The sequence below is a fragment of the Antechinus flavipes genome, chromosome 2 (genome assembly GCF_016432865.1).
Source record: "Antechinus flavipes isolate AdamAnt ecotype Samford, QLD, Australia chromosome 2, AdamAnt_v2, whole genome shotgun sequence".
Lineage (NCBI taxonomy): Eukaryota > Metazoa > Chordata > Mammalia > Dasyuromorphia > Dasyuridae > Antechinus > Antechinus flavipes.
The window spans coordinates 284844222-284854369 of record NC_067399.1 but is presented as its reverse complement, the minus strand read 5'-3'; positions in this window follow the sequence as shown (position 1 = coordinate 284854369).

The following is a 10148-nucleotide window of genomic DNA, read 5'->3' as shown; positions in this document are numbered from 1 at the left end:
CATAGGTTCAGTCCCTATATCAGTTACAATGCTTGGCTCCTAGGGATACAGTAACAAAAACAAGCAATCTCTGACCTTAAGGAGCTTACATTTTATCAGAGGAAAACAACATATACACATAAAATGAATAAATGATTGAAAAAATTATATACTTACTATGTGCTCAATACTAGGAATACAAGTAGGAAAGCAAAGATAGCAAATAAAAATACATATAAAGTCAATGCTCAGCTAATTTTGATGAAGGTAGGAATAGCAATTGCTACCACTAAATAAAATGTATGGAGTAGCTATCTAGCAATCACAATTATTGCTCCCCAAATTTCAGAACTATAAGTTTACTTCTTAGAATTACAATCATACCTATTGTAAAGCTTATCAAGAACATACATTTCAACTCAAAGGTGGGATGATAAGGGTGGGTGGGTAAGAAATTAAAACAGGAATAAAGAAAAGAACAGAACAGTGGGCAAAAAAAAAAATCAAGACCATTCAATTCTACAATGAATTATTTTAAGACATCTATCATAGAAAAAAAATTTTTAAACAGAGAAAGATTGACCCCCTGTTCTGCTCTTTATGCAATCATGTTCCTGCCCCAAAGGAAAACAAAGTTCCCATTCTAATGGATCTGAAATTAAAGAATCAAAGTTGAAATTCTGGCTCTACCTATTACTACCTATGTGGAACAAAGAAAAATTCATTTTCACTCTCTAAACCTCTGTTCGTCTAAAAAAAAAAAAAAAAAAAAAAAAAAAAAAGAGGTTAGACTAAGTGATCTCTAAGTTCATTCTGGCTCTAAATTTCTATGATTCCTTTTCATCTTCTTTCATTTAAATATCCAGGGATATAAAATATCTTCATATTGCCCTCTAGCTTTTTACAGCTATTGCAACATTTAATAATAATAACAATAAGAAGAAAACCAGCATTTGTACTATGCTTTAAGGTGTGCAAACTATGTTAACTCATTTGATCCTTACTAGAACCCTAGGAGATAGGGGCTATTGTTATCCTGATTTTACAAATGAGTTAACCAAATAAAAATCTGCATTAAGAAATCACATATGATTTTAAGACACAGAATATTAAAGTTTTTAAATAAAATTGATAGTCAACAACAGTAAACAGATGGGCTGGACATGAGGTAGCCATGTTATATTCCACAGTGTTCTACTCCTATTCATATAACATCAAAATACAGAGAAATCACTAAATATTAAGTCTTTATTAGTTGCTTACCATATATTACACAATGGGTTAGGCATTGGAGATACAAAGATGAAATTGTCCCTACCCTCAAGGCGCTTACAGTCTATGGAGGGAGATAGCTATATACAAAATATATGAAAAATGAATATAAAGAAACTGGGGGTAGGAGTAGTACTAGAAGTTGAGGGAAATTTGGAAAAGCTTCTTCAAAAAGATAACACTTGATCTAAGTTTTGAAGGAAGCAAGGAATTCTTAGAGGCAAAGGAGAGACAGGAATGCATTTTGGACATGGAGAAGAATTAGGACAAAGTTATGAAGATGGATCCTGGATTGTTATGTGCAAGGAGTGGTTTGGTTTGGTTGGAGCACAGAGTGGATAAAGATGATAACAGATAAAAACGCTGTAAAGGAAGATTGGTACAGATGTAAAGGGCCAAATTGCCAAGATTTTATATCTGATTTTAAAGGAAGAAAGAGCCACTGAAATTGATTGAGCAAGGGAGTGACTTAGACCTGAATTTTAGGAAAATAACTTTTTTTAGCTATAGGAAAGATGGATTATAGTACTGGAAGAAGAACCCCACCATTTTGGACAGGCACCTCTGGATTATTTACAAATGGATATGAACTTAGAATAAATGATATAAATGTATTGTCATCAATATCACTAAGGGTAATATCTTGATCAACAAAACCATTGATGCATTGTAGTAGTGAAAAGATAGGCATAATAATGACCCTAGAAAAGTAAGAAGAGAATCAAAGCAAAGATCAATTTCCTTGGCTGTATTCTTTTTGTAGAAAAAAAATGGATGAGAAAATGGAAGAGAAAGAGGGTTTTCCTAAGCAGGGAAAAAATGTAATGCTATATGGGTATACCAGTGCAATTAAATTTCATTTGGAGAAACAAGAGACTATGGCTGCTTCGTATCCCAAAATTACAGATCCTGGTGTCTGAAAAGAAATCTCAGAGATGTTTCCTTATTGACCTTTTTTCTCTTATTGATTCCCAAAATACTTTGAATATGGGAATAAAAGTAATACTAATTATAGTCATTCATGACTGATTACAATGTAATGCAAAAATTATCAGGGATATCATTAAACAAAAGCAGGATTAACTTAGTTGTAAGTTTCATTTGATTACAACATAAAACTCTGGTCAAATAAATGCAGTCCACAATATTTTTCTCAAACCATCTCTGACTGATTTTTTTTTTGCTCACAATTAAACATTAAATATATGAGGACCTTGATTATAGCAATGGTCATGTGACAAAAGAGAAATAGATTAATTCAAGAGAGCAGAGGAAAACAAAAGGACTTTGTGATATTAAACATGGAAGACAATGAAGAGAAAAAGATCCACAAAGACTACTTTAGTATTCCAAAAACTGCATAGCAGCTCTTTTTCTGGTGGCAAAAAATTGGAAAACAAGTAGATGCTCATCAATTGGGGAATGGCCAAGTAAGTTATGGTATATAAGATAATGGAATATTATTATTTCATAAAAAATGATGAGCAAGCTGATTTTAGAAAGACTTGGAAAGATTTACATGAATTGATGTTGAGCAAAAGAAGCAGAACTAGGAATACGTTGTACATATAATAGCAACATTATGTGATGATCAATTATGAAAGATTTGGTTCTTCTCAGGGGTTCAGTGGTCCAAGACAATTCCAATAAACTTTAGATGGAAAATGCCATCCACCCAGAGAGAGAATTATGGAGATTGAATGTAAATCAATACATGCTATGTTCACTTTTTTCTTTTTTGGCTGTTTTTTTCCTTTCATTTTTTTTCCTTTTGTTATGATTTTTCTCTCCCAACATGATTCATAAAGAAATGTGCTTTTTAAAAATGAATGTAAATATTTAACCAGAAAAAAAAACACAATAAAATAAAGTATTCTAAAAATGAAGGGACTAGACAAATCACAAACTCATTAACAGAAATGGGAAAACTGAGGAAAAACAATCTGGAGGAAGAGTTGACAAGTTCAGTTTTGGACATATTGCATCTGAAATGACAGTATGACAGTTACTAAGTACTGGTATGTCTTATTTTTTTCATTTGTACCTTTGAAAAATAAAAGTATGAACACAGCCAAAAGTTAAAGCAAGTTAACTTGTTGCCCAATTTTAAACATAACTGTGATGATTTTCTTCTTTAAATATAAGATGATGGTTCTCTTTGGGGGAGAGAGCAGGTTTCTCGGGGGAGGTTTTCTTGGAGGCAGCCTTAGTATCAGTTCAGATCAATAATTACCCTAAAACACAGCCAGGTGATAAAAGTTCAGATGTTTTATTGCCTCCAATATATTGCCGGTTAGTTTAGAGGCCTATCTCTCTGCTTGGTTCCAAGAGCTGCCTCTGAATGTCGCCAAATCCAAAGGTTTTGTCCTTCAGCCTCTGCCTCTGCTTTCTTCAGCCTCCAGCCAGCTCTACTCTTCATGTCATTCTGGTGAAATCTGTCCGAGAGCCTCTCTCTGTTTCTTTTATACGAGAGAGAGGAATTGTGGGATATGAGAGAGAGGGATTATGGGTTTTCTCCCATAGTGCTCTCTGGCCCCAAGAGCTTCAAGGGAGGTGTGAATTCACAAAGTTACAAAGTTAACTTTGTGAACTCCAATGAGTAAAGGTGTGAACACAAGCATTGTATCAATTAGTTCTACTTAGTACCTTGTTTCAGGTTCTGGCCCAAAACATCTTCTTGTAAAATCAGATCAATAATCTATCAACTCTAATGAGTTAGCAGTTTGTAAAGATTCCAACACATAACAATTAAATAACCAATGATTTTACATGTAGATGTGTATATGTGTGTATTTAATACACACACACACATATATATATATATGCATGTATACATCTACATATATACATGCATACATACATATTAATGGCTTGTGCATATACATGCATGCCCTCTTTCAGAAATAAAACAATTTCATTTTGAGTCTACACAAGTTTAATCCTAACTTGAGGACCTACTGAGCAAATAATGCTTCTAATGAAAATAAACCAGTGATCTCCATTGTCCATTGAAGGTCATTATCTCATCAATACCATCCTAAGTAAAAAAAAAAGAGAAGTAGATATTAGTTACCAATTTCTTAAATGCTTTTAAATCATAGTTACTTTTTGTTGCTATCAGATGTAAGGCTACATCAATATTTGTAAATAACAATCAATCCTCTCTTTATAGTCTTATACAGGAACTCCTACAGACTTCCTAAACTTAGTTGAGTCCACTGACATGAAAGAAATAGTAAAAATAATAGCTCATGCTATTATGACACTATAAAAAAACATTTTCACATATATTAGTTAGGGTAGTGAAGGAGATATCAGCTGCTGTACTTAGATCTGAAGTCAAATCCTGCTTTAGACACTTACTGTGTGATCCTGGGTAAATCATTTAATCTCTGTTTGCCTCACCTTCCTCATCTAGAAAAATGGGATTTAATAATAGTACCTACTTCACAGAATTTTTGTGATGACAAAATGATATAATTTATACAAATACTTCTTTTTATACCTTTATGTGCTCACTATCACTATTATCATCTCACAGTAATCCTTTTGAAAAAATATTAAGATCTTTACAGAAAAAGATTTTGAAGCTCAGAGAATTAAGCAAAATCTCCAAAGGAGACATGGCTAAATAACTGGCAGTAGCTAAAAACTTTCTAGTTCCAATTCCACTATGAAATTCCACTAGTGCTCTTTCCACTATGCTCTGTTGATTTGGGAGTGAGGAAAAACATATGTGAGCTTGATTTCTTCCTGACACTAATATTATTGACTATTTGTGTTAGACAATGATATCTAGTGACCCTACAAGACATTTACAAGCCTGAATTTTTACTTTTCTCCTATTTTCTTTGTCAATCCCCAGATTACATAGGCCTTTCAGAACAACCATAGTTTCCTATATCCCCATTAGCCTAAGTAATAAAAAAAAAAAAGCATAACATTCTGATTTTAATCATTCTCTTTTCTTTCTTTCTCTAGACAAGAACTGTGAGCACCTGATTCCTGTGTACTGCCTTCACAACAATTAAACAATTTTAACAAGAGTTTAAAGAAGTAATTTGAGAAGCAAAGGTGATTTCTGGCTTTTTACAGAAGTAATCAACTACTGTAATCATTTGCCAGCAGGCCACCATTGTTGGTTATCTAACCTCTTTATCCCCACAAATCAGGTTAGGTGTACCAGATGTGAAAATGATTTTTACATACTCAGGGTAAAAGCATGGGAATATTTTGGAATAGCTTTTTATTGTTTTTTACTCTACCTTTCACTTAGAACAGTAAGTTCTCTTGGTATAATTCACCAAAAACATTGTGAAACAGCAAGACTTAAACTTGTTCTGAAATGGAGACTTTTGTTTGTCTATAGTACAGTGAGTAGTTTACTTATAGCTATGATTAAGCACTGAGGTGTGACAGCTATCAATGTAGCTATTTCAACATTGCCCACCAGGTGAGAAATACCAGCAAGCTCCTAAAATCCAAAACTTTGGACCTTAGTTATTATCTAAAAACATAGAAGATAATCTGATACTTGAAATATTTATTTCTTTATTAAGAGTTTTTGATTTTATATCCCCTTCATTTTTCTAATATATTCTTTCCCTCTTCTTTCTTCCCAGAAAGCCATTTATTGTAACAAAAAATAAAGAAAGAAAAATGAGAAGAAAGAAAAATAGTTTAAAAAACAAAACTAATCAACATATCAATTGAGTTAGCATGTGCAATGTTCCAATCTCACATCTCTTACCAATGTAAAGAAGGGAAGATGTGTTTTCTCCTCACTTTGGAAACAATATTGACTATAATTGTTCAGAGTTCAGTTTTGTTTTTGTTATTTTTGTTCTTCCCATTTACATTGTTGCAATCATTACATTTGTTATTTTCCTGGTTCTACTTTACTTCACTCTGTATCAGTTTATATGTTTTTTTTCATGCTCTCCCTATTCTCTAGATTCATTATAACAGTGCAATACAATTCCATTTTATTTACATACAAATATCTGTTTAGCCATCCCCCAGTTGACAGATATCTACTATTTACAGATATTTGATGCTTTAAAAAAAATGCTACTATGAAAATTTGAGTGTACATGGGATGTTTTTATCTTTAACCTTCTTGAGGCAAATGCCTGGAAGAGAACTCTGTTTTCAAAGGCTATAAACATTTATTCATTTTCTTAGCATCATCCCAATTTTCTTCCTAGAATGATTGGAGCAATCCACAATTCTACCAAGAGTATGATAGTCTATCTTTTCATAGCCCTCTCCTTAACTTGTTTCCATTTCTTTGTCATCTTGACAGTTTGCTATGTGTGAGGTGAAACCTCAGTTAATTTTGATATATGACAATTCTTCTGAGAACTGATTGTTCATATCCATTGACCATGAATCTATTTAAAAATTAGGCTTCTTTTAAGAGCTTTAAAATCAGGATACCATTAAAATCACCTATTCCCAACATTATAGAAAGAATAAGAGAATAGCAAGTAAAATATTAACCTTCAAAGCTGCTAGTTCTTAAAGGTAATGCTCCCCCCAAATTTGACCAAAGGGGTATCCAGGATAGAGAAAAGAAAATGGCTTAATATGTCCCACATTAGACAGTTATATCCTTTGAAAAAAGTGACACTTAGGGCAGCTAAGTGGCGCAGTGAATAGAGCACAAACCCTGAAGTCAGGAGGACTTGAGTTCAAATATGGCCTCAGACACGTAACACTTCCTAGCTATGTGATCCTGGGCAAATCACTTAACCCCAAATGCCTCAAGGGAAAAAAATGACACCATCAAACTAAATTACCATTGGCTTTTCCATAAAATAAGAGCAATTTTCCTAATGCATTACTTCCCCCCTTTTTTTCTTCCCTATTCTAATATTTCTAAGGTTAGCCAAGTTAACTTAACTATTAACTCAAGCAATGCAAGAAAAGAACTTCAAAAGCTTACTTGTAGAAATCAGTCAAAACCATGGTTCATAAATCTCCACAAATGTTTGTTTCTATTAAAGAAAATTGTTCAAAGCAAAGGCACTTGACTCCATTATATAAAAAAGTAAGAAAAAGATTCTCCTCAAAATTTTGGGGTACATTCTCCTACCAACACACATCATCAGTGGGAGTAGTGTACTTACTTAAGGAGTAAGATCAGGACATACAAATGGAACGTCACACATACACAGGAGAGGCACATGGTAAAGCAATTCACCTCCTATGCTAGAGGGCTGCCAATGTCTGGTGATGTCACCAAACAGAAGACCTGTTCTTGGGTCTTCTCCATGTGGTGTTCACTAAAGCATATTATGGCATCTTAAAGGCTGTACTCTGTTTGTCTCATAATGGATACAGGCAGGTACTCCCCTAGGCCTGTGGCTATAAAAATTCATTTTTCCCACTGGCTTCTGCTCTTCACTTGAAGAACATGGTAATAAAAGAGACCATTCACAAAGAGATCCCTTTTATCCCCTCCTCATCTCATATCACTCAGATCTCTTCTTTCATTTTCTCCTCTTTTACCCTAAACACAAAAAGATGGACTTTGTACTTTTTAAGTGATTCCATTCAATCCTCTCATTTATAGCAGTTTGCCCTCTCTATTGTCACTACAATTTTATATTTCTGCTTTCCTAGTAAACATGTAAGACATGTAAAAACCTTAACCTGATTTGTCCATCCATGCTAGCTATTTTCCTATACCCCTCTTTCCTTTTCTCCTATTCTCCTCTTAATGCTCTTACCATGGCTTATAATTTCATCATTACACTGAAAATGCTTTCCCTCAAATTACCAGTAACCTTTCCTTGTTCTCTTGGAAGCTTTTGACTATTAATGACCCTCCCTTGGATATTTTCTTTCCTCTGGGTTTTGGCAATACAGCTTTTTCCTGATTTTCCTCCTATTTGCGTTTTTCTTACTTTATTTTTCTGGACCATGATCCTTTCAGGTCTACTCACAATATGTGTCCTTCAGTATTCTGTCCTTTTTTTTTTTCTCTATATGATTTCATTTAGTGATTTCATTAGCTCTTTTAAATTCAGTTATTAACTCTATGTGGATGATTCTCAGATTTATATTTCCTGCCCCAACTCTCTCCTGACTGCAGGTCTTACATCTCCCAATTGCCTACAGGACATCTTGAACATAATGTCCTATATACATCTTAGGGCTAAATGGCACAATGGATAGATTACCAGACCTGGAATCAAGAAGATGCATTTTTCTGAGTTCCAATCAGGTGTCAGACACTTAACAGCTATGTGACTCTAGGCCAGTCACTTAACCCTGTTTATTCCATTTCCTTGTCATCTGCAAAATGATCTGGAGGAGAAAATGGAAAATTACTTCATTATCTTTGCAAAGAAAAGCCCCAAGATGGAGTAATGAAGAGTCAAACACAAATTAAATAACTGAACAGCAACAACACAAGACTGTTCGTGCTAGACTACCACAACCCTCCCCCTTTTCTAATTTCTATGCTAAGGATGCCCACAGTTCTCTCAGTCACCAAAGCTTGTAACCTAGATATCATCCTTGACTCCTCACTCTAATATTCTTGTATGTAATCAGTAATCAATTGCCAAATCATACTGATTCAAAGTTCAGAAAATTCTTATACATGCCCTTTCCTTTCCTTTGACACTGCCATCCCCCTTATACAGGCCCTCATCACCTCATTCCTAGAGAATTGCACTAGCCTATGGGATAGTTTCTTTATTATGAGTCTCTTCTCCAGTCCTTCTTCCATGCACATCATAGTGATCTTTCTAACAAGCAGGTAAAAAACCATGGCATCCTACATTTTGTAAAGAAATCTCATTGGTTCCTTATCTCCCATATCAAATATAAAATCTTACATTTGGCATTTTACAGTCTTTATAACCTGACCCGCTATTACCTTCCTAATTTTTATTTACTGATTGATTTTGATAAGGCAGTTAAGGTTAAATGACTTGTCTAGGGTCACACAGATAGGAAGTGTTAAGTGTTCTGAGGTCAGATTTGAACTCAAGTCCTCCTGACTTCAGGTTTGGTGCTCTATCCCTGTGCCATCTGGCTCCCTATACACACACACACACACACACACACACACACACACACACACACGTGTGTGTGTGTGTATACATATATGTGTGTATACATACATATATATGTATATATACATACATACACATATACATTTATATTTATATGTCTCTTATGCTCTTCTACATACTCTACATATAATTCAATGACAATGGCCTCCTTTCTGTTCCTTGCAGGAGATGCATCATCTCCCTACTTACTACATTTTTACCTGCTGTCTCTAATGCATGGATTTTTCCCTGCTGTCTCTAATGCATGGATTTTTCCCATTCAGCATCTCTGCCTATTGGTTTCCTCAAATATCAGCTAAAATTTCATCTTCTTTAAGAAGCCTTTCCTAATCCCCTTTAATGCTAATGCCTTATGTCTGAGATTATCACTATTGTATCTTCTACAGATCTTGTTTGTACATGGTGCTTTCCACATGGTAGACACTTAAATGCTTGTTGACTTGACTCTAAATATCACAAGGTGCTATTTATTCTCCATAGGAAAATGAATGAGCCTTTCTATGTCTATTTTTGCTAAGAATCCATGGGGTTGACCTTTAGCTATTTCAGTGAGTCATCTGAATGAGAGTTTTCTCTACAGAAAGAAGGGTTATCATCTCTAGGGGCCAAGCTTTTTTTGAAACAAAGAATAACCAGTCAGCTATGAATAAATGATATTTACTTACCTACCCTTAACTTTATTTCCTCATTCAGTTTTCCAAGCATTTATTCTACTGAGGTTGGAAAAATCATACTAGTATTATATGCCTAGTGCTATATTTCTACTGCTGCTGTGGAGACAATGTGGTAGTGCTACTACTACTACTT